General features: G+C 42.5%; 6 non-coding genes across 6 annotated transcripts; all 6 read left to right on the forward strand.

Annotated features, from left to right (window-relative positions):
- The first annotated feature begins 2,279 nt into the window (after window positions 1-2,279).
- TRNAL-AAG (transfer RNA leucine (anticodon AAG)) lies at window positions 2,280-2,361 on the forward strand. The gene has a single exon. It is a non-coding gene; the product is annotated as a tRNA-Leu (tRNA).
- Window positions 2,362-6,468: 4,107 nt separating this feature from the next.
- TRNAL-AAG (transfer RNA leucine (anticodon AAG)) lies at window positions 6,469-6,550 on the forward strand. Its single transcript has one exon. It is a non-coding gene; the product is annotated as a tRNA-Leu (tRNA).
- A 4,107-nt stretch (window positions 6,551-10,657) lies between these two features.
- TRNAL-AAG (transfer RNA leucine (anticodon AAG)) lies at window positions 10,658-10,739 on the forward strand. Its single transcript has one exon. It is a non-coding gene; the product is annotated as a tRNA-Leu (tRNA).
- Window positions 10,740-14,846: 4,107 nt separating this feature from the next.
- On the forward strand, window positions 14,847-14,928 carry TRNAL-AAG (transfer RNA leucine (anticodon AAG)). Its single transcript has one exon. It is a non-coding gene; the product is annotated as a tRNA-Leu (tRNA).
- Window positions 14,929-19,035: 4,107 nt separating this feature from the next.
- On the forward strand, window positions 19,036-19,117 carry TRNAL-AAG (transfer RNA leucine (anticodon AAG)). The gene has a single exon. It is a non-coding gene; the product is annotated as a tRNA-Leu (tRNA).
- Window positions 19,118-23,224: 4,107 nt separating this feature from the next.
- On the forward strand, window positions 23,225-23,306 carry TRNAL-AAG (transfer RNA leucine (anticodon AAG)). Its single transcript has one exon. It is a non-coding gene; the product is annotated as a tRNA-Leu (tRNA).
- The last annotated feature ends 1,857 nt before the right edge of the window (window positions 23,307-25,163 follow it).

The raw sequence follows: 25,163 nt of genomic DNA on the forward strand, positions 1-25,163 counted from the left end.
ATTTGGCGTGGATAGCTTATGTGGACAAAAATCTATGAGGGCCTAAGCGCGCCCTGCCCCAAATAGCCAAAAAAATGCCTGGCACCTGAGGGGGAAAAGGCTGGCAGCGAAGGGGTTAAAATGCACTATTTTATTCCAATTTCTTCACTTAGCTTCAGATGAACTATTTTTCCCTCCCACCAACTCCTTTCAAAGTGCACCAGCCACCACTGCCTTGGGTGGGACAGATTGTTTTCGATTGCAGTATGGCAGATTGTTTTGGATTGCAGTGTGGTAGTTTGTTTTTGATTGGAGTGCAGCAGATTGCAGTGGGGTAGATTGTTTTGAATTGGAGTAGGGGAGATTGTTTTGAAGTGGAGTGGGGCAGATTGTTTTGGATCGAAGTGGGACAGATTGTTTTGGAGTGGTGCAGATTGTTTTTTATTATAGTGGGGCACATTGGAGTGAGACAGATTTGCTTGGGGTGGGTGGAGAGGATTGGAGTAGGATGAGTTAGAGTGGATTGGATTCGGGTGAGTGATTTGGACTGGAGTGAGGTGGATTAGTGTGGGTGAAGTGGTCTGGATGGGGTGGATTGTAGTGGGGAAGATTGGAGTGGGGTGGATTGAAGTGTACCGCAGGATTATGTGTTAAAGATTAATTTCAGAATTTACACATAATAAAGAAACACTGTTGATTTGCAATATTTTAAACAAGCTAATCATCATCTTTTGAGAAGAGTGCCCACGAACAAAAGCAAAAGAAAACATGCGTGGAACGTGGGAAAAGACGATTTGGCAAAATAAAAGAAAGTTCGATTTAAATTTAAAACTTAACAGTTTTGTTTGTCCTGCTGGGCATGTTTTTGCCAGTCACAAGCCTTCTGTTTGCAGGGCACTAGAAGGTAAAAGGAAAAAATAGTACCTTGATCAGGTGGGGAGCAGCGGTCAGGCACTGATTAAGCTGAATCAATCAACGCTTGGTCGCTGCTCTACAGAGAGGAACGGAAATGATGCAAGACATGCCTTGATGAATTAGGAAACTGTAAAGAAGAGTGCCACATAAATAAAAAAATGGTGAGAGACATGCGGGCTCCAAGCCCTTTACTGAATACTACAGAGTCTATCAAGCGAGACCCTAAAAAGGCCAGTTAGTTAAAATAAACAAACATTGTTACTTCTAAATATCAATATTCCAAGGACGCCTAGATGGTCGTCAAGCAAAAAGTTCCTAGTGCATGGAGGGGCTTATGGTAGTTCTGAAGAGAGGCAAAGGACTTGGTCAGAGGGTGGCCTTGTTGGTGTGGTAGGGAAGCAATACCTCAAACATTATTACTGGGGTAGGGGAGCTTGCAATTCGGAGTAATTAAAATTATCACAAAGCAATCAAGTAATTCCACATCAAAATAACAAGCGTGCGGGCTGACAACCATGCTCTCAGCATCAACGAGCGCAGAGTGAAGTGAATTTTACCATCCTCTGTGCATTTTTATTGCGGGGCTCATTTACATTTGACTTGGCGCGCAGAACGAGTGAGAACCAGGTCAATAGAAACAAAAATCATCTATTTAAAAAGTTTAGTTTCACGTGGGCCTGTTGTCCTTACTTCTTTCAGAATAGCTTTTGAACCTCTGTCCTGTGTGTGTCTGTGACTGTCACGTGAAAAGGCAGTCAGGGCATCCAGGTGGACCCCATGTCACCTGGGGCACCGCCCACCAGTGCTGGAGTTTTAAACAGCACCCGGTTGCATTTTGGGACTTGTGCCTTTTCAATGTGAGCTCAAAGACGGGAGCCTGTGAAATTCTATTGGCTAAAAAATATTAACAGCGGAATGTGAATAGGCCACACAAGACATGACGTCACTGGAAAGCTAAACAGTATGTTGGGGAGACTGGGTGCGGCAATAGGGCTGATGTCATGAATACGTGCAACTCCTCAGTTATTTTTGAATGAACTGCTCATTCATTAGATCCCACCCAAAGAAATGAGCCCACCAGTATGAACACTTGTTTCATTAGAAAATGATGGAGTCACATTGCCTATGTAGAGCAGGTGCTTATACCTTGGTTGGAAGTCATTGCTCGGAGAGTGTTGTCTTTTAAGGTGATTGCACTAGGTCCGAGCAGGTGGGAGAAGACTTGTGCAGTGACTGAGTAAGAGAGATAACCTTCAATTACCACATCACCCTCCCGACATTGTAATCATGTCCATGAAATGGTTTATCAACTCGACTTTCCACACTAAGTGAGGAGACTCAGGGTTACGGTGCTCATGAAGTGCACAGACACACTGAGAGCAACAGGTAGCGTGGCCGAGCGGTCTAAGGCGCTGGATTAAGGCTCCAGTCTCTTTGGAGGCGTGGGTTCAAATCCCACCGCTGCCAGAGATGGATTTTTACAGATCTTAATGACGCATCTCCCTTCTGACCCTTCAATTTGCATAAACAGTGACTCTACCAATAGGTCCCTAATTTTAAAACTCTTTTACAGTCTCCTTCTAAGTAAACTCCTAAACCGTGGACTCCAAGAAATCGGCTGATTGGCGCTGCTGTTGTTTTGCTTCATTCTGCTTAGATCACCTTCAAATGGAAGGTTTAACAAATCATTTGTTCTCCCCACGCGGTCACCCGCTCTTCTCTCTGCAAAATAAAATCGAACCTCTGTTAAATAAAGATTTAAAGTAAATTATCTATCTTCCCAAATAAAGTTGGTAAATGTGTTCTTCACAGTTATTTTAAAAATCAGGTTTAAAATAAACAACAGAGGTAGTCAGCAGGATTCAAACCCGTGCAGGGAACCCCCAAAGGATTTCAAGCCCATCACCTTAACCACTCGGCCATAACTACCAGCTCTCATTGAGCTCTACCGAAACTTTATATCACAACAAAATTGTGCAAAATGGCCGTGCAGACCTATATATGACTCCATTTAGTAGGATCTCTAACTGTGTGCAAAGGGCACATTGCTATGTTTCTGTCTAAGCTTTGCTTTAGGTCTGAGGTCTTAAGAACCAAAGCAGGCTCCACGCACACTTGCCTGCACAAAAAAACAAGCATTTGCAATGCGAAAGGTCTCACATTTGTGAGAGTTAGAGCTATTGGCGTTGCAAATGACAATGTCTTTTACCTAGGTTTTGGTTTTCTTCGGGAAAATTTGATGTGTCCACGTTGTGTTTTGGGGCACTTCCTGTCGCGGGCGCTAGGCCTACCCACACAAGTGAGGTAAAAAATGTTATCGGGAGACTTGGGGAAACATAGAATAGCAAAACAAGAGTTACTGCCCCTTGTCTTTATCTACATTTTTTCCTTCCAAATATAAGACAGTGTGTAAAAAAGACGTCTATTTGAGAAATGCCCTTTAATTCGCATGCTAGTGTGGGCACCCCAGAATTCAGAGATGTGCAAATAACCACTGCTCCTTCACTCCTTATCTTGTGCCCATTTTGGAAATAGAAAGGTTTTCTTGATACCTATTTTTCACTCTATATACTTCGGCAAATTAATTGCAGTATACCCGGTATAGAATGAAAACCCACTGCAAGGTGCAGCTCATTTATTTTCTCTGGATACCTAGGGTTCTTGATGAACCTACAAGCCCTATATATCCCCGCAACCAGAAGAGTCCAGCAGGCGTAATGGTATATTGCTTTCAAAAATCTGACATTGCAGAAAAAAGTTACAGAGTAAAACGTAGAGGAAAATGGCTGTTTTTTTCTTCTCAATTTCAATATTTTTTTTTTATTTCAGTTGTTATTTTCTGTAGGAAACACTTGTAAGATCTACACAAGTTACCCATTGCTGAATTCAGAATGTTGTCTTCTTTTCAAAAATGTTTAGGTTACTGGGACCCAGCATTGGTTTCACACCCATTTCTGTCACTGACTGGAAGGAGGCTAAAAGCACACAAAATCGTAAAAATGGGGTATGTCCCAGTAAAATGCCAAAATTGTGTTGAAAAATTGGGTTTTCTGATTCAAGTCTGCCTGTCCCTGAAAGCTGGGAAGCTGGTGATTTTAGCAGTGCAAACCCTTTGTTGATGCCAATTTCAGGGACAAAAACCACAAGCCTTCTTCTCCAGCCCTTTTTTCCATTTTTTTCTTTTTTAAAACAAAATTTTTACTGTATTTTGGCTAATTTCTTGGTCTCCTTCAGGGGAACCCACAAAGTCTGGGTACCTCTAGAATCCCTAGGATGTTGGAAAAAAAGGACGCAAATTTGGCGTGGATAGCTTATGTGGACAAAAATCTATGAGGGCCTAAGCGCGCCCTGCCCCAAATAGCCAAAAAAATGCCTGGCACCTGAGGGGGAAAAGGCTGGCAGCGAAGGGGTTAAAATGCACTATTTTATTCCAATTTCTTCACTTAGCTTCAGATGAACTATTTTTCCCTCCCACCAACTCCTTTCAAAGTGCACCAGCCACCACTGCCTTGGGTGGGACAGATTGTTTTCGATTGCAGTATGGCAGATTGTTTTGGATTGCAGTGTGGTAGTTTGTTTTTGATTGGAGTGCAGCAGATTGCAGTGGGGTAGATTGTTTTGAATTGGAGTAGGGGAGATTGTTTTGAAGTGGAGTGGGGCAGATTGTTTTGGATCGAAGTGGGACAGATTGTTTTGGAGTGGTGCAGATTGTTTTTTATTATAGTGGGGCACATTGGAGTGAGACAGATTTGCTTGGGGTGGGTGGAGAGGATTGGAGTAGGATGAGTTAGAGTGGATTGGATTCGGGTGAGTGATTTGGACTGGAGTGAGGTGGATTAGTGTGGGTGAAGTGGTCTGGATGGGGTGGATTGTAGTGGGGAAGATTGGAGTGGGGTGGATTGAAGTGTACCGCAGGATTATGTGTTAAAGATTAATTTCAGAATTTACACATAATAAAGAAACACTGTTGATTTGCAATATTTTAAACGAGCTAATCGTCATCTTTTGAGAAGAGTGCCCACGAACAAAAGCAAAAGAAAACATGCGTGGAACGTGGGAAAAGACGATTTGGCAAAATAAAAGAAAGTTCGATTTAAATTTAAAACTTAACAGTTTTGTTTGTCCTGCTGGGCATGTTTTTGCCAGTCACAAGCCTTCTGTTTGCAGGGCACTAGAAGGTAAAAGGAAAAAATAGTACCTTGATCAGGTGGGGAGCAGCGGTCAGGCACTGATTAAGCTGAATCAATCAACGCTTGGTCGCTGCTCTACAGAGAGGAACGGAAATGATGCAAGACATGCCTTGATGAATTAGGAAACTGTAAAGAAGAGTGCCACATAAATAAAAAAATGGTGAGAGACATGCGGGCTCCAAGCCCTTTACTGAATACTACAGAGTCTATCAAGCGAGACCCTAAAAAGGCCAGTTAGTTAAAATAAACAAACATTGTTACTTCTAAATATCAATATTCCAAGGACGCCTAGATGGTCGTCAAGCAAAAAGTTCCTAGTGCATGGAGGGGCTTATGGTAGTTCTGAAGAGAGGCAAAGGACTTGGTCAGAGGGTGGCCTTGTTGGTGTGGTAGGGAAGCAATACCTCAAACATTATTACTGGGGTAGGGGAGCTTGCAATTCGGAGTAATTAAAATTATCACAAAGCAATCAAGTAATTCCACATCAAAATAACAAGCGTGCGGGCTGACAACCATGCTCTCAGCATCAACGAGCGCAGAGTGAAGTGAATTTTACCATCCTCTGTGCATTTTTATTGCGGGGCTCATTTACATTTGACTTGGCGCGCAGAACGAGTGAGAACCAGGTCAATAGAAACAAAAATCATCTGTTTAAAAAGTTTAGTTTCACGTGGGCCTGTTGTCCTTACTTCTTTCAGAATAGCTTTTGAACCTCTGTCCTGTGTGTGTCTGTGACTGTCACGTGAAAAGGCAGTCAGGGCATCCAGGTGGACCCCATGTCACCTGGGGCACCGCCCACCAGTGCTGGAGTTTTAAACAGCACCCGGTTGCATTTTGGGACTTGTGCCTTTTCAATGTGAGCTCAAAGACGGGAGCCTGTGAAATTCTATTGGCTAAAAAATATTAACAGCGGAATGTGAATAGGCCACACAAGACATGACGTCACTGGAAAGCTAAACAGTATGTTGGGGAGACTGGGTGCGGCAATAGGGCTGATGTCATGAATACGTGCAACTCCTCAGTTATTTTTGAATGAACTGCTCATTCATTAGATCCCACCCAAAGAAATGAGCCCACCAGTATGAACACTTGTTTCATTAGAAAATGATGGAGTCACATTGCCTATGTAGAGCAGGTGCTTATACCTTGGTTGGAAGTCATTGCTCGGAGAGTGTTGTCTTTTAAGGTGATTGCACTAGGTCCGAGCAGGTGGGAGAAGACTTGTGCAGTGACTGAGTAAGAGAGATAACCTTCAATTACCACATCACCCTCCCGACATTGTAATCATGTCCATGAAATGGTTTATCAACTCGACTTTCCACACTAAGTGAGGAGACTCAGGGTTACGGTGCTCATGAAGTGCACAGACACACTGAGAGCAACAGGTAGCGTGGCCGAGCGGTCTAAGGCGCTGGATTAAGGCTCCAGTCTCTTTGGAGGCGTGGGTTCAAATCCCACCGCTGCCAGAGATGGATTTTTACAGATCTTAATGACGCATCTCCCTTCTGACCCTTCAATTTGCATAAACAGTGACTCTACCAATAGGTCCCTAATTTTAAAACTCTTTTACAGTCTCCTTCTAAGTAAACTCCTAAACCGTGGACTCCAAGAAATCGGCTGATTGGCGCTGCTGTTGTTTTGCTTCATTCTGCTTAGATCACCTTCAAATGGAAGGTTTAACAAATCATTTGTTCTCCCCACGCGGTCACCCGCTCTTCTCTCTGCAAAATAAAATCGAACCTCTGTTAAATAAAGATTTAAAGTAAATTATCTATCTTCCCAAATAAAGTTGGTAAATGTGTTCTTCACAGTTATTTTAAAAATCAGGTTTAAAATAAACAACAGAGGTAGTCAGCAGGATTCAAACCCGTGCAGGGAACCCCCAAAGGATTTCAAGCCCATCACCTTAACCACTCGGCCATAACTACCAGCTCTCATTGAGCTCTACCGAAACTTTATATCACAACAAAATTGTGCAAAATGGCCGTGCAGACCTATATATGACTCCATTTAGTAGGATCTCTAACTGTGTGCAAAGGGCACATTGCTATGTTTCTGTCTAAGCTTTGCTTTAGGTCTGAGGTCTTAAGAACCAAAGCAGGCTCCACGCACACTTGCCTGCACAAAAAAACAAGCATTTGCAATGCGAAAGGTCTCACATTTGTGAGAGTTAGAGCTATTGGCGTTGCAAATGACAATGTCTTTTACCTAGGTTTTGGTTTTCTTCGGGAAAATTTGATGTGTCCACGTTGTGTTTTGGGGCACTTCCTGTCGCGGGCGCTAGGCCTACCCACACAAGTGAGGTAAAAAATGTTATCGGGAGACTTGGGGAAACATAGAATAGCAAAACAAGAGTTACTGCCCCTTGTCTTTATCTAAATTTTTTCCTTCCAAATATAAGACAGTGTGTAAAAAAGACGTCTATTTGAGAAATGCCCTTTAATTCGCATGCTAGTGTGGGCACCCCAGAATTCAGAGATGTGCAAATAACCACTGCTCCTTCACTCCTTATCTTGTGCCCATTTTGGAAATAGAAAGGTTTTCTTGATACCTATTTTTCACTCTATATACTTCGGCAAATTAATTGCAGTATACCCGGTATAGAATGAAAACCCACTGCAAGGTGCAGCTCATTTATTTTCTCTGGATACCTAGGGTTCTTGATGAACCTACAAGCCCTATATATCCCCGCAACCAGAAGAGTCCAGCAGGCGTAATGGTATATTGCTTTCAAAAATCTGACATTGCAGAAAAAAGTTACAGAGTAAAACGTAGAGGAAAATGGCTGTTTTTTTCTTCTCAATTTCAATATTTTTTTTTTATTTCAGTTGTTATTTTCTGTAGGAAACACTTGTAAGATCTACACAAGTTACCCATTGCTGAATTCAGAATGTTGTCTTCTTTTCAAAAATGTTTAGGTTACTGGGACCCAGCATTGGTTTCACACCCATTTCTGTCACTGACTGGAAGGAGGCTAAAAGCACACAAAATCGTAAAAATGGGGTATGTCCCAGTAAAATGCCAAAATTGTGTTGAAAAATTGGGTTTTCTGATTCAAGTCTGCCTGTCCCTGAAAGCTGGGAAGCTGGTGATTTTAGCAGTGCAAACCCTTTGTTGATGCCAATTTCAGGGACAAAAACCACAAGCCTTCTTCTCCAGCCCTTTTTTCCATTTTTTTCTTTTTTAAAACAACATTTTTACTGTATTTTGGCTAATTTCTTGGTCTCCTTCAGGGGAACCCACAAAGTCTGGGTACCTCTAGAATCCCTAGGATGTTGGAAAAAAAGGACGCAAATTTGGCGTGGATAGCTTATGTGGACAAAAATCTATGAGGGCCTAAGCGCGCCCTGCCCCAAATAGCCAAAAAAATGCCTGCCACCTGAGGGGGAAAAGGCTGGCAGCGAAGGGGTTAAAATGCACTATTTTATTCCAATTTCTTCACTTAGCTTCAGATGAACTATTTTTCCCTCCCACCAACTCCTTTCAAAGTGCACCAGCCACCACTGCCTTGGGTGGGACAGATTGTTTTCGATTGCAGTATGGCAGATTGTTTTGGATTGCAGTGTGGTAGTTTGTTTTTGATTGGAGTGCAGCAGATTGCAGTGGGGTAGATTGTTTTGAATTGGAGTAGGGGAGATTGTTTTGAAGTGGAGTGGGGCAGATTGTTTTGGATCGAAGTGGGACAGATTGTTTTGGAGTGGTGCAGATTGTTTTTTATTATAGTGGGGCACATTGGAGTGAGACAGATTTGCTTGGGGTGGGTGGAGAGGATTGGAGTAGGATGAGTTAGAGTGGATTGGATTCGGGTGAGTGATTTGGACTGGAGTGAGGTGGATTAGTGTGGGTGAAGTGGTCTGGATGGGGTGGATTGTAGTGGGGAAGATTGGAGTGGGGTGGATTGAAGTGTACCGCAGGATTATGTGTTAAAGATTAATTTCAGAATTTACACATAATAAAGAAACACTGTTGATTTGCAATATTTTAAACGAGCTAATCGTCATCTTTTGAGAAGAGTGCCCACGAACAAAAGCAAAAGAAAACATGCGTGGAACGTGGGAAAAGACGATTTGGCAAAATAAAAGAAAGTTCGATTTAAATTTAAAACTTAACAGTTTTGGTTGTCCTGCTGGGCATGTTTTTGCCAGTCACAAGCCTTCTGTTTGCAGGGCACTAGAAGGTAAAAGGAAAAAATAGTACCTTGATCAGGTGGGGAGCAGCGGTCAGGCACTGATTAAGCTGAATCAATCAACGCTTGGTCGCTGCTCTACAGAGAGGAACGGAAATGATGCAAGACATGCCTTGATGAATTAGGAAACTGTAAAGAAGAGTGCCACATAAATAAAAAAATGGTGAGAGACATGCGGGCTCCAAGCCCTTTACTGAATACTACAGAGTCTATCAAGCGAGACCCTAAAAAGGTCAGTTAGTTAAAATAAACAAACATTGTTACTTCTAAATATCAATATTCCAAGGACGCCTAGATGGTCGTCAAGCAAAAAGTTCCTAGTGCATGGAGGGGCTTATGGTAGTTCTGAAGAGAGGCAAAGGACTTGGTCAGAGGGTGGCCTTGTTGGTGTGGTAGGGAAGCAATACCTCAAACGTTATTACTGGGGTAGGGGAGCTTGCAATTCGGAGTAATTAAAATTATCACAAAGCAATCAAGTAATTCCACATCAAAATAACAAGCGTGCGGGCTGACAACCATGCTCTCAGCATCAACGAGCGCAGAGTGAAGTGAATTTTACCATCCTCTGTGCATTTTTATTGCGAGGCTCATTTACATTTGACTTGGCGCGCAGAACGAGTGAGAACCAGGTCAATAGAAACAAAAATCATCTATTTAAAAAGTTTAGTTTCACGTGGGCCTGTTGTGCTTACTTCTTTCAGAATAGCTTTTGAACCTCTGTCCTGTGTGTGTCTGTGACTGTCACGTGAAAAGGCAGTCAGGGCATCCAGGTGGACCCCATGTCTCCTGGGGCACCGCCCACCAGTGCTGGAGTTTTAAACAGCACCCGGTTGCATTTTGGGACTTGTGCCTTTTCAATGTGAGCTCAAAGACGGGAGCCTGTGAAATTCTATTGGCTAAAAAATATTAACAGCGGAATGTGAATAGGCCACACAAGACATGACGTCACTGGAAAGCTAAACAGTATGTTGGGGAGACTGGGTGCGGCAATAGGGCTGATGTCATGAATACGTGCAACTCCTCAGTTATTTTTGAATGAACTGCTCATTCATTAGATCCCACCCTAAGAAATGAGCCCACCAGTATGAACACTTGTTTCATTAGAAAATGATGGAGTCACATTGCCTATGTAGAGCAGGTGCTTATACCTTGGTTGGAAGTCATTGCTCGGAGAGTGTTGTCTTTTAAGGTGATTGCACTAGGTCCGAGCAGGTGGGAGAAGACTTGTGCAGTGACTGAGTAAGAGAGATAACCTTCAATTACCACATCACCCTCCCGACATTGTAATCATGTCCATGAAATGGTTTATCAACTCGACTTTCCACACTAAGTGAGGAGACTCAGGGTTACGGTGCTCATGAAGTGCACAGACACACTGAGAGCAACAGGTAGCGTGGCCGAGCGGTCTAAGGCGCTGGATTAAGGCTCCAGTCTCTTTGGAGGCGTGGGTTCAAATCCCACCGCTGCCAGAGATGGATTTTTACAGATCTTAATGACGCATCTCCCTTCTGACCCTTCAATTTGCATAAACAGTGACTCTACCAATAGGTCCCTAATTTTAAAACTCTTTTACAGTCTCCTTCTAAGTAAACTCCTAAACCGTGGACTCCAAGAAATCGGCTGATTGGCGCTGCTGTTGTTTTGCTTCATTCTGCTTAGATCACCTTCAAATGGAAGGTTTAACAAATCATTTGTTCTCCCCACGCGGTCACCCGCTCTTCTCTCTGCAAAATAAAATCGAACCTCTGTTAAATAAAGATTTAAAGTAAATTATCTATCTTCCCAAATAAAGTTGGTAAATGTGTTCTTCACAGTTATTTTAAAAATCAGGTTTAAAATAAACAACAGAGGTAGTCAGCAGGATTCAAACCCGTGCAGGGAACCCCCAAAGGATTTCAAGCCCATCACCTTAACCACTCGGCCATAACTACCAGCTCTCATTGAGCTCTACCGAAACTTTATATCACAACAAAATTGTGCAAAATGGCCGTGCAGACCTATATATGACTCCATTTAGTAGGATCTCTAACTGTGTGCAAAGGGCACATTGCTATGTTTCTGTCTAAGCTTTGCTTTAGGTCTGAGGTCTTAAGAACCAAAGCAGGCTCCACGCACACTTGCCTGCACAAAAAAACAAGCATTTGCAATGCGAAAGGTCTCACATTTGTGAGAGTTAGAGCTATTGGCGTTGCAAATGACAATGTCTTTTACCTAGGTTTTGGTTTTCTTCGGGAAAATTTGATGTGTCCACGTTGTGTTTTGGGGCACTTCCTGTCGCGGGCGCTAGGCCTACCCACACAAGTGAGGTAAAAAATGTTATCGGGAGACTTGGGGAAACATAGAATAGCAAAACAAGAGTTACTGCCCCTTGTCTTTATCTACATTTTTTCCTTCCAAATATAAGACAGTGTGTAAAAAAGACGTCTATTTGAGAAATGCCCTTTAATTCGCATGCTAGTGTGGGCACCCCAGAATTCAGAGATGTGCAAATAACCACTGCTCCTTCACTCCTTATCTTGTGCCCATTTTGGAAATAGAAAGGTTTTCTTGATACCTATTTTTCACTCTATATACTTCGGCAAATTAATTGCAGTATACCCGGTATAGAATGAAAACCCACTGCAAGGTGCAGCTCATTTATTTTCTCTGGATACCTAGGGTTCTTGATGAACCTACAAGCCCTATATATCCCCGCAACCAGAAGAGTCCAGCAGGCGTAATGGTATATTGCTTTCAAAAATCTGACATTGCAGAAAAAAGTTACAGAGTAAAACGTAGAGGAAAATGGCTGTTTTTTTCTTCTCAATTTCAATATTTTTTTTTTATTTCAGTTGTTATTTTCTGTAGGAAACACTTGTAAGATCTACACAAGTTACCCATTGCTGAATTCAGAATGTTGTCTTCTTTTCAAAAATGTTTAGGTTACTGGGACCCAGCATTGGTTTCACACCCATTTCTGTCACTGACTGGAAGGAGGCTAAAAGCACACAAAATCGTAAAAATGGGGTATGTCCCAGTAAAATGCCAAAATTGTGTTGAAAAATTGGGTTTTCTGATTCAAGTCTGCCTGTCCCTGAAAGCTGGGAAGCTGGTGATTTTAGCAGTGCAAACCCTTTGTTGATGCCAATTTCAGGGACAAAAACCACAAGCCTTCTTCTCCAGCCCTTTTTTCCATTTTTTTCTTTTTTAAAACAACATTTTTACTGTATTTTGGCTAATTTCTTGGTCTCCTTCAGGGGAACCCACAAAGTCTGGGTACCTCTAGAATCCCTAGGATGTTGGAAAAAAAGGACGCAAATTTGGCGTGGATAGCTTATGTGGACAAAAATCTATGAGGGCCTAAGCGCGCCCTGCCCCAAATAGCCAAAAAAATGCCTGCCACCTGAGGGGGAAAAGGCTGGCAGCGAAGGGGTTAAAATGCACTATTTTATTCCAATTTCTTCACTTAGCTTCAGATGAACTATTTTTCCCTCCCACCAACTCCTTTCAAAGTGCACCAGCCACCACTGCCTTGGGTGGGACAGATTGTTTTCGATTGCAGTATGGCAGATTGTTTTGGATTGCAGTGTGGTAGTTTGTTTTTGATTGGAGTGCAGCAGATTGCAGTGGGGTAGATTGTTTTGAATTGGAGTAGGGGAGATTGTTTTGAAGTGGAGTGGGGCAGATTGTTTTGGATCGAAGTGGGACAGATTGTTTTGGAGTGGTGCAGATTGTTTTTTATTATAGTGGGGCACATTGGAGTGAGACAGATTTGCTTGGGGTGGGTGGAGAGGATTGGAGTAGGATGAGTTAGAGTGGATTGGATTCGGGTGAGTGATTTGGACTGGAGTGAGGTGGATTAGTGTGGGTGAAGTGGTCTGGATGGGGTGGATTGTAGTGGGGAAGATTGGAGTGGGGTGGATTGAAGTGTACCGCAGGATTATGTGTTAAAGATTAATTTCAGAATTTACACATAATAAAGAAACACTGTTGATTTGCAATATTTTAAACGAGCTAATCGTCATCTTTTGAGAAGAGTGCCCACGAACAAAAGCAAAAGAAAACATGCGTGGAACGTGGGAAAAGACGATTTGGCAAAATAAAAGAAAGTTCGATTTAAATTTAAAACTTAACAGTTTTGGTTGTCCTGCTGGGCATGTTTTTGCCAGTCACAAGCCTTCTGTTTGCAGGGCACTAGAAGGTAAAAGGAAAAAATAGTACCTTGATCAGGTGGGGAGCAGCGGTCAGGCACTGATTAAGCTGAATCAATCAACGCTTGGTCGCTGCTCTACAGAGAGGAACGGAAATGATGCAAGACATGCCTTGATGAATTAGGAAACTGTAAAGAAGAGTGCCACATAAATAAAAAAATGGTGAGAGACATGCGGGCTCCAAGCCCTTTACTGAATACTACAGAGTCTATCAAGCGAGACCCTAAAAAGGTCAGTTAGTTAAAATAAACAAACATTGTTACTTCTAAATATCAATATTCCAAGGACGCCTAGATGGTCGTCAAGCAAAAAGTTCCTAGTGCATGGAGGGGCTTATGGTAGTTCTGAAGAGAGGCAAAGGACTTGGTCAGAGGGTGGCCTTGTTGGTGTGGTAGGGAAGCAATACCTCAAACGTTATTACTGGGGTAGGGGAGCTTGCAATTCGGAGTAATTAAAATTATCACAAAGCAATCAAGTAATTCCACATCAAAATAACAAGCGTGCGGGCTGACAACCATGCTCTCAGCATCAACGAGCGCAGAGTGAAGTGAATTTTACCATCCTCTGTGCATTTTTATTGCGAGGCTCATTTACATTTGACTTGGCGCGCAGAACGAGTGAGAACCAGGTCAATAGAAACAAAAATCATCTGTTTAAAAAGTTTAGTTTCACGTGGGCCTGTTGTGCTTACTTCTTTCAGAATAGCTTTTGAACCTCTGTCCTGTGTGTGTCTGTGACTGTCACGTGAAAAGGCAGTCAGGGCATCCAGGTGGACCCCATGTCTCCTGGGGCACCGCCCACCAGTGCTGGAGTTTTAAACAGCACCCGGTTGCATTTTGGGACTTGTGCCTTTTCAATGTGAGCTCAAAGACGGGAGCCTGTGAAATTCTATTGGCTAAAAAATATTAACAGCGGAATGTGAATAGGCCACACAAGACATGACGTCACTGGAAAGCTAAACAGTATGTTGGGGAGACTGGGTGCGGCAATAGGGCTGATGTCATGAATACGTGCAACTCCTCAGTTATTTTTGAATGAACTGCTCATTCATTAGATCCCACCCTAAGAAATGAGCCCACCAGTATGAACACTTGTTTCATTAGAAAATGATGGAGTCACATTGCCTATGTAGAGCAGGTGCTTATACCTTGGTTGGAAGTCATTGCTCGGAGAGTGTTGTCTTTTAAGGTGATTGCACTAGGTCCGAGCAGGTGGGAGAAGACTTGTGCAGTGACTGAGTAAGAGAGATAACCTTCAATTACCACATCACCCTCCCGACATTGTAATCATGTCCATGAAATGGTTTATCAACTCGACTTTCCACACTAAGTGAGGAGACTCAGGGTTACGGTGCTCATGAAGTGCACAGACACACTGAGAGCAACAGGTAGCGTGGCCGAGCGGTCTAAGGCGCTGGATTAAGGCTCCAGTCTCTTTGGAGGCGTGGGTTCAAATCCCACCGCTGCCAGAGATGGATTTTTACAGATCTTAATGACGCATCTCCCTTCTGACCCTTCAATTTGCATAAACAGTGACTCTACCAATAGGTCCCTAATTTTAAAACTCTTTTACAGTCTCCTTCTAAGTAAACTCCTAAACCGTGGACTCCAAGAAATCGGCTGATTGGCGCTGCTGTTGTTTTGCTTCATTCTGCTTAGATCACCTTCAAATGGAAGGTTTAACAAATCATTTGTTCTCCCCACGCGGTCACCCGCTCTTCTCTCTGCAAAATAAAATCGAACCTCTGTTAAATAAAGATTTAAAGTAAATTATCTATCTTCCCAAATAAAGTTGGTAAATGTGTTCTTCACAGTTATTTTAAAAATCAGGTTTAAAATAAACAACAGAGGTAGTCAGCAGGATTCAAACCCGTGCAGGGAACCCCCAAAGGATTTCAAGCCCATCACCTTAACCACTCGGCCATAACTACCAGCTCTCATTGAGCTCTACCGAAACTTTATATCACAACAAAATTGTGCAAAATGGCCGTGCAGACCTATATATGACTCCATTTAGTAGGATCTCTAACTGTGTGCAAAGGGCACATTGCTATGTTTCTGTCTAAGCTTTGCTTTAGGTCTGAGGTCTTAAGAACCAAAGCAGGCTCCACGCACACTTGCCTGCACAAAAAAACAAGCATTTGCAATGCGAAAGGTCTCACATTTGTGAGAGTTAGAGCTATTGGCGTTGCAAATGACAATGTCTTTTACCTAGGTTTTGGTTTTCTTCGGGAAAATTTGATGTGTCCACGTTGTGTTTTGGGGCACTTCCTGTCGCGGGCGCTAGGCCTACCCACACAAGTGAGGTAAAAAATGTTATCGGGAGACTTGGGGAAACATAGAATAGCAAAACAAGAGTTACTGCCCCTTGTCTTTATCTACATTTTTTCCTTCCAAATATAAGACAGTGTGTAAAAAAGACGTCTATTTGAGAAATGCCCTTTAATTCGCATGCTAGTGTGGGCACCCCAGAATTCAGAGATGTGCAAATAACCACTGCTCCTTCACTCCTTATCTTGTGCCCATTTTGGAAATAGAAAGGTTTTCTTGATACCTATTTTTCACTCTATATACTTCGGCAAATTAATTGCAGTATACCCGGTATAGAATGAAAACCCACTGCAAGGTGCAGCTCATTTATTTTCTCTGGATACCTAGGGTTCTTGATGAACCTACAAGCCCTATATATCCCCGCAACCAGAAGAGTCCAGCAGGCGTAATGGTATATTGCTTTCAAAAATCTGACATTGCAGAAAAAAGTTACAGAGTAAAACGTAGAGGAAAATGGCTGTTTTTTTCTTCTCAATTTCAATTTTTTTTTTTTATTTCAGTTGTTATTTTCTGTAGGAAACACTTGTAAGATCTACACAAGTTACCCATTGCTGAATTCAGAATGTTGTCTTCTTTTAAAAAATGTTTAGGTTACTGGGACCCAGCATTGGTTTCACACCCATTTCTGTCACTGACTGGAAGGAGGCTAAAAGCACACAAAATCGTAAAAATGGGGTATGTCCCAGTAAAATGCCAAAATTGTGTTGAAAAATTGGGTTTTCTGATTCAAGTCTGCCTGTCCCTGAAAGCAGGGAAGCTGGTGATTTTAGCAGTGCAAACCCTTTGTTGATGCCAATTTCAGGGACAAAAACCACAAGCCTTCTTCTCCAGCCCTTTTTTCCATTTTTTTCTTTTTTAAAACAACATTTTTACTGTATTTTGGCTAATTTCTTGGTCTCCTTCAGGGGAACCCACAAAGTCTGGGTACCTCTAGAATCCCTAGGATGTTGGAAAAAAAGGACGCAAATTTGGCGTGGATAGCTTATGTGGACAAAAATCTATGAGGGCCTAAGCGCGCCCTGCCCCAAATAGCCAAAAAAATGCCTGGCACCTGAGGGGGAAAAGGCTGGCAGCGAAGGGGTTAAAATGCACTATTTTATTCCAATTTCTTCACTTAGCTTCAGATGAACTATTTTTCCCTCCCACCAACTCCTTTCAAAGTGCACCAGCCACCACTGCCTTGGGTGGGACAGATTGTTTTCGATTGCAGTATGGCAGATTGTTTTGGATTGCAGTGTGGTAGTTTGTTTTTGATTGGAGTGCAGCAGATTGCAGTGGGGTAGATTGTTTTGAATTGGAGTAGGGGAGATTGTTTTGAAGTGGAGTGGGGCAGATTGTTTTGGATCGAAGTGGGACAGATTGTTTTGGAGTGGTGCAGATTGTTTTTTATTATAGTGGGGCACATTGGAGTGAGACAGATTTGCTTGGGGTGGGTGGAGAGGATTGGAGTAGGATGAGTTAGAGTGGATTGGATTCGGGTGAGTGATTTGGACTGGAGTGAGGTGGATTAGTGTGGGTGAAGTGGTCTGGATGGGGTGGATTGTAGTGGGGAAGATTGGAGTGGGGTGGATTGAAGTGTACCGCAGGATTATGTGTTAAAGATTAATTTCAGAATTTACACATAATAAAGAAACACTGTTGATTTGCAATATTTTAAACGAGCTAATCGTCATCTTTTGAGAAGAGTGCCCACGAACAAAAGCAAAAGAAAACATGCGTGGAACGTGGGAAAAGACGATTTGGCAAAATAAAAGAAAGTTCGATTTAAATTTAAAACTTAACAGTTTTGGTTGTCCTGCTGGGCATGTTTTTGCCAGTCACAAGCCTTCTGTTTGCAGGGCACTAGAAGGTAAAAGGAAAAAATAGTACCTTGATCAGGTGGGGAGCAGCGGTCAGGCACTGATTAAGCTGAATCAATCAACGCTTGGTCGCTGCTCTACAGAGAGGAACGGAAATGATGCAAGACATGCCTTGATGAATTAGGAAACTGTAAAGAAGAGTGCCACATAAATAAAAAAATGGTGAGAGACATGCGGGCTCCAAGCCCTTTACTGAATACTACAGAGTCTATCAAGCGAGACCCTAAAAAGGTCAGTTAGTTAAAATAAACAAACATTGTTACTTCTAAATATCAATATTCCAAGGACGCCTAGATGGTCGTCAAGCAAAAAGTTCCTAGTGCATGGAGGGGCTTATGGTAGTTCTGAAGAGAGGCAAAGGACTTGGTCAGAGGGTGGCCTTGTTGGTGTGGTAGGGAAGCAATACCTCAAACGTTATTACTGGGGTAGGGGAGCTTGCAATTCGGAGTAATTAAAATTATCACAAAGCAATCAAGTAATTCCACATCAAAATAACAAGCGTGCGGGCTGACAACCATGCTCTCAGCATCAACGAGCGCAGAGTGAAGTGAATTTTACCATCCTCTGTGCTTTTTTATTGCGGGGCTCATTTACATTTGACTTGGCGCGCAGAACGAGTGAGAACCAGGTCAATAGAAACAAAAATCATCTGTTTAAAAAGTTTAGTTTCACGTGGGCCTGTTGTCCTTACTTCTTTCAGAATAGCTTTTGAACCTCTGTCCTGTGTGTGTCTGTGACTGTCACGTGAAAAGGCAGTCAGGGCATCCAGGTGGACCCCATGTCACCTGGGGCACCGCCCACCAGTGCTGGAGTTTTAAACAGCACCCGGTTGCATTTTGGGACTTGTGCCTTTTCAATGTGAGCTCAAAGACGGGAGCCTGTGAAATTCTATTGGCTAAAAAATATTAACAGCGGAATGTGAATAGGCCACACAAGACATGACGTCACTGGAAAGCTAAACAGTATGTTGGGGAGACTGGGTGCGGCAATAGGGCTGATGTCATGAATACGTGCAACTCCTCAGTTATTTTTGAATGAACTGCTCATTCATTAGATCCCACCCAAAGAAATGAGCCCACCAGTATGAACACTTGTTTCATTAGAAAATGATGGAGTCACATTGCCTATGTAGAGCAGGTGCTTATACCTTGGTTGGAAGTCATTGCTCGGAGAGTGTTGTCTTTTAAGGTGATTGCACTAGGTCCGAGCAGGTGGGAGAAGACTTGTGCAGTGACTGAGTAAGAGAGATAACCTTCAATTACCACATCACCCTCCCGACATTGTAATCATGTCCATGAAATGGTTTATCAACTCGACTTTCCACACTAAGTGAGGAGACTCAGGGTTACGGTGCTCATGAAGTGCACAGACACACTGAGAGCAACAGGTAGCGTGGCCGAGCGGTCTAAGGCGCTGGATTAAGGCTCCAGTCTCTTTGGAGGCGTGGGTTCAAATCCCACCGCTGCCAGAGATGGATTTTTACAGATCTTAATGACGCATCTCCCTTCTGACCCTTCAATTTGCATAAACAGTGACTCTACCAATAGGTCCCTAATTTTAAAACTCTTTTACAGTCTCCTTCTAAGTAAACTCCTAAACCGTGGACTCCAAGAAATCGGCTGATTGGCGCTGCTGTTGTTTTGCTTCATTCTGCTTAGATCACCTTCAAATGGAAGGTTTAACAAATCATTTGTTCTCCCCACGCGGTCACCCGCTCTTCTCTCTGCAAAATAAAATCGAACCTCTGTTAAATAAAGATTTAAAGTAAATTATCTATCTTCCCAAATAAAGTTGGTAAATGTGTTCTTCACAGTTATTTTAAAAATCAGGTTTAAAATAAACAACAGAGGTAGTCAGCAGGATTCAAACCCGTGCAGGGAACCCCCAAAGGATTTCAAGCCCATCACCTTAACCACTCGGCCATAACTACCAGCTCTCATTGAGCTCTACCGAAACTTTATATCACAACAAAATTGTGCAAAATGGCCGTGCAGACCTATATATGACTCCATTTAGTAGGATCTCTAACTGTGTGCAAAGGGCACATTGCTATGTTTCTGTCTAAGCTTTGCTTTAGGTCTGAGGTCTTAAGAACCAAAGCAGGCTCCACGCACACTTGCCTGCACAAAAAAACAAGCATTTGCAATGCGAAAGGTCTCACATTTGTGAGAGTTAGAGCTATTGGCGTTGCAAATGACAATGTCTTTTACCTAGGTTTTGGTTTTCTTCGGGAAAATTTGATGTGTCCACGTTGTGTTTTGGGGCACTTCCTGTCGCGGGCGCTAGGCCTACCCACACAAGTGAGGTAAAAAATGTTATCGGGAGACTTGGGGAAACATAGAATAGCAAAACAAGAGTTACTGCCCCTTGTCTTTATCTACATTTTTTCCTTCCAAATATAAGACAGTGTGTAAAAAAGACGTCTATTTGAGAAATGCCCTTTAATTCGCATGCTAGTGTGGGCACCCCAGAATTCAGAGATGTGCAAATAACCACTGCTCCTTCACTCCTTATCTTGTGCCCATTTTGGAAATAGAAAGGTTTTCTTGATACCTATTTTTCACTCTATATACTTCGGCAAATTAATTGCAGTATACCCGGTATAGAATGAAAACCCACTGCAAGGTGCAGCTCATTTATTTTCTCTGGATACCTAGGGTTCTTGATGAACCTACAAGCCCTATATATCCCCGCAACCAGAAGAGTCCAGCAGGCGTAATGGTATATTGCTTTCAAAAATCTGACATTGCAGAAAAAAGTTACAGAGTAAAACGTAGAGGAAAATGGCTGTTTTTTTCTTCTCAATTTCAATATTTTTTTTTTATTTCAGTTGTTATTTTCTGTAGGAAACACTTGTAAGATCTACACAAGTTACCCATTGCTGAATTCAGAATGTTGTCTTCTTTTAAAAAATGTTTAGGTTACTGGGACCCAGCATTGGTTTCACACCCATTTCTGTCACTGACTGGAAGGAGGCTAAAAGCACACAAAATCGTAAAAATGGGGTATGTCCCAGTAAAATGCCAAAATTGTGTTGAAAAATTGGGTTTTCTGATTCAAGTCTGCCTGTCCCTGAAAGCAGGGAAGCTGGTGATTTTAGCAGTGCAAACCCTTTGTTGATGCCAATTTCAGGGACAAAAACCACAAGCCTTCTTCTCCAGCCCTTTTTTCCATTTTTTTCTTTTTTAAAACAACATTTTTACTGTATTTTGGCTAATTTCTTGGTCTCCTTCAGGGGAACCCACAAAGTCTGGGTACCTCTAGAATCCCTAGGATGTTGGAAAAAAAGGACGCAAATTTGGCGTGGATAGCTTATGTGGACAAAAATCTATGAGGGCCTAAGCGCGCCCTGCCCCAAATAGCCAAAAAAATGCCTGGCACCTGAGGGGGAAAAGGCTGGCAGCGAAGGGGTTAAAATGCACTATTTTATTCCAATTTCTTCACTTAGCTTCAGATGAACTATTTTTCCCTCCCACCAACTCCTTTCAAAGTGCACCAGCCACCACTGCCTTGGGTGGGACAGATTGTTTTCGATTGCAGTATGGCAGATTGTTTTGGATTGCAGTGTGGTAGTTTGTTTTTGATTGGAGTGCAGCAGATTGCAGTGGGGTAGATTGTTTTGAATTGGAGTAGGGGAGATTGTTTTGAAGTGGAGTGGGGCAGATTGTTTTGGATCGAAGTGGGACAGATTGTTTTGGAGTGGTGCAGATTGTTTTTTATTATAGTGGGGCACATTGGAGTGAGACAGATTTGCTTGGGGTGGGTGGAGAGGATTGGAGTAGGATGAGTTAGAGTGGATTGGATTCGGGTGAGTGATTTGGACTGGAGTGAGGTGGATTAGTGTGGGTGAAGTGGTCTGGATGGGGTGGATTGTAGTGGGGAAGATTGGAGTGGGGTGGATTGAAGTGTACCGCAGGATTATGTGTTAAAGATTAATTTCAGAATTTACACATAATAAAGAAACACTGTTGATTTGCAATATTTTAAACGAGCTAATCGTCATCTTTTGAGAAGAGTGCCCACGAACAAAAGCAAAAGAAAACATGCGTGGAACGTGGGAAAAGACGATTTGGCAAAATAAAAGAAAGTTCGATTTAAATTTAAAACTTAACAGTTTTGGTTGTCCTGCTGGGCATGTTTTTGCCAGTCACAAGCCTTCTGTTTGCAGGGCACTAGAAGGTAAAAGGAAAAAATAGTACCTTGATCAGGTGGGGAGCAGCGGTCAGGCACTGATTAAGCTGAATCAATCAACGCTTGGTCGCTGCTCTACAGAGAGGAACGGAAATGATGCAAGACATGCCTTGATGAATTAGGAAACTGTAAAGAAGAGTGCCACATAAATAAAAAAATGGTGAGAGACATGCGGGCTCCAAGCCCTTTACTGAATACTACAGAGTCTATCAAGCGAGACCCTAAAAAGGTCAGTTAGTTAAAATAAACAAACATTGTTACTTCTAAATATCAATATTCCAAGGACGCCTAGATGGTCGTCAAGCAAAAAGTTCCTAGTGCATGGAGGGGCTTATGGTAGTTCTGAAGAGAGGCAAAGGACTTGGTCAGAGGGTGGCCTTGTTGGTGTGGTAGGGAAGCAATACCTCAAACGTTATTACTGGGGTAGGGGAGCTTGCAATTCGGAGTAATTAAAATTATCACAAAGCAATCAAGTAATTCCACATCAAAATAACAAGCGTGCGGGCTGACAACCATGCTCTCAGCATCAACGAGCGCAGAGTGAAGTGAATTTTACCATCCTCTGTGCTTTTTTATTGCGGGGCTCATTTACATTTGACTTGGCGCGCAGAACGAGTGAGAACCAGGTCAATAGAAACAAAAATCATCTGTTTAAAAAGTTTAGTTTCACGTGGGCCTGTTGTCCTTACTTCTTTCAGAATAGCTTTTGAACCTCTGTCCTGTGTGTGTCTGTGACTGTCACGTGAAAAGGCAGTCAGGGCATCCAGGTGGACCCCATGTCACCTGGGGCACCGCCCACCAGTGCTGGAGTTTTAAACAGCACCCGGTTGCATTTTGGGACTTGTGCCTTTTCAATGTGAGCTCAAAGACGGGAGCCTGTGAAATTCTATTGGCTAAAAAATATTAACAGCGGAATGTGAATAGGCCACACAAGACATGACGTCACTGGAAAGCTAAACAGTATGTTGGGGAGACTGGGTGCGGCAATAGGGCTGATGTCATGAATACGTGCAACTCCTCAGTTATTTTTGAATGAACTGCTCATTCATTAGATCCCACCCAAAGAAATGAGCCCACCAGTATGAACACTTGTTTCATTAGAAAATGATGGAGTCACATTGCCTATGTAGAGCAGGTGCTTATACCTTGGTTGGAAGTCATTGCTCGGAGAGTGTTGTCTTTTAAGGTGATTGCACTAGGTCCGAGCAGGTGGGAGAAGACTTGTGCAGTGACTGAGTAAGAGAGATAACCTTCAATTACCACATCACCCTCCCGACATTGTAATCATGTCCATGAAATGGTTTATCAACTCGACTTTCCACACTAAGTGAGGAGACTCAGGGTTACGGTGCTCATGAAGTGCACAGACACACTGAGAGCAACAGGTAGCGTGGCCGAGCGGTCTAAGGCGCTGGATTAAGGCTCCAGTCTCTTTGGAGGCGTGGGTTCAAATCCCACCGCTGCCAGAGATGGATTTTTACAGATCTTAATGACGCATCTCCCTTCTGACCCTTCAATTTGCATAAACAGTGACTCTACCAATAGGTCCCTAATTTTAAAACTCTTTTACAGTCTCCTTCTAAGTAAACTCCTAAACCGTGGACTCCAAGAAATCGGCTGATTGGCGCTGCTGTTGTTTTGCTTCATTCTGCTTAGATCACCTTCAAATGGAAGGTTTAACAAATCATTTGTTCTCCCCACGCGGTCACCCGCTCTTCTCTCTGCAAAATAAAATCGAACCTCTGTTAAATAAAGATTTAAAGTAAATTATCTATCTTCCCAAATAAAGTTGGTAAATGTGTTCTTCACAGTTATTTTAAAAATCAGGTTTAAAATAAACAACAGAGGTAGTCAGCAGGATTCAAACCCGTGCAGGGAACCCCCAAAGGATTTCAAGCCCATCACCTTAACCACTCGGCCATAACTACCAGCTCTCATTGAGCTCTACCGAAACTTTATATCACAACAAAATTGTGCAAAATGGCCGTGCAGACCTATATATGACTCCATTTAGTAGGATCTCTAACTGTGTGCAAAGGGCACATTGCTATGTTTCTGTCTAAGCTTTGCTTTAGGTCTGAGGTCTTAAGAACCAAAGCAGGCTCCACGCACACTTGCCTGCACAAAAAAACAAGCATTTGCAATGCGAAAGGTCTCACATTTGTGAGAGTTAGAGCTATTGGCGTTGCAAATGACAATGTCTTTTACCTAGGTTTTGGTTTTCTTCGGGAAAATTTGATGTGTCCACGTTGTGTTTTGGGGCACTTCCTGTCGCGGGCGCTAGGCCTACCCACACAAGTGAGGTAAAAAATGTTATCGGGAGACTTGGGGAAACATAGAATAGCAAAACAAGAGTTACTGCCCCTTGTCTTTATCTACATTTTTTCCTTCCAAATATAAGACAGTGTGTAAAAAAGACGTCTATTTGAGAAATGCCCTTTAATTCGCATGCTAGTGTGGGCACCCCAGAATTCAGAGATGTGCAAATAACCACTGCTCCTTCACTCCTTATCTTGTGCCCATTTTGGAAATAGAAAGGTTTTCTTGATACCTATTTTTCACTCTATATACTTCGGCAAATTAATTGCAGTATACCCGGTATAGAATGAAAACCCACTGCAAGGTGCAGCTCATTTATTTTCTCTGGATACCTAGGGTTCTTGATGAACCTACAAGCCCTATATATCCCCGCAACCAGAAGAGTCCAGCAGGCGTAATGGTATATTGCTTTCAAAAATCTGACATTGCAGAAAAAAGTTACAGAGTAAAACGTAGAGGAAAATGGCTGTTTTTTTCTTCTCAATTTCAATATTTTTTTTTTATTTCAGTTGTTATTTTCTGTAGGAAACACTTGTAAGATCTACACAAGTTACCCATTGCTGAATTCAGAATGTTGTCTTCTTTTAAAAAATGTTTAGGTTACTGGGACCCAGCATTGGTTTCACACCCATTTCTGTCACTGACTGGAAGGAGGCTAAAAGCACACAAAATCGTAAAAATGGGGTATGTCCCAGTAAAATGCCAAAATTGTGTTGAAAAATTGGGTTTTCTGATTCAAGTCTGCCTGTCCCTGAAAGCAGGGAAGCTGGTGATTTTAGCAGTGCAAACCCTTTGTTGATGCCAATTTCAGGGACAAAAACCACAAGCCTTCTTCTCCAGCCCTTTTTTCCATTTTTTTCTTTTTTAAAACAACATTTTTACTGTATTTTGGCTAATTTCTTGGTCTCCTTCAGGGGAACCCACAAAGTCTGGGTACCTCTAGAATCCCTAGGATGTTGGAAAAAAAGGACGCAAATTTGGCGTGGATAGCTTATGTGGACAAA

Source organism: Pleurodeles waltl, unplaced genomic scaffold (assembly GCF_031143425.1).
Source record: "Pleurodeles waltl isolate 20211129_DDA unplaced genomic scaffold, aPleWal1.hap1.20221129 scaffold_183, whole genome shotgun sequence".
Taxonomy (NCBI): Eukaryota; Metazoa; Chordata; class Amphibia; order Caudata; family Salamandridae; genus Pleurodeles; species Pleurodeles waltl.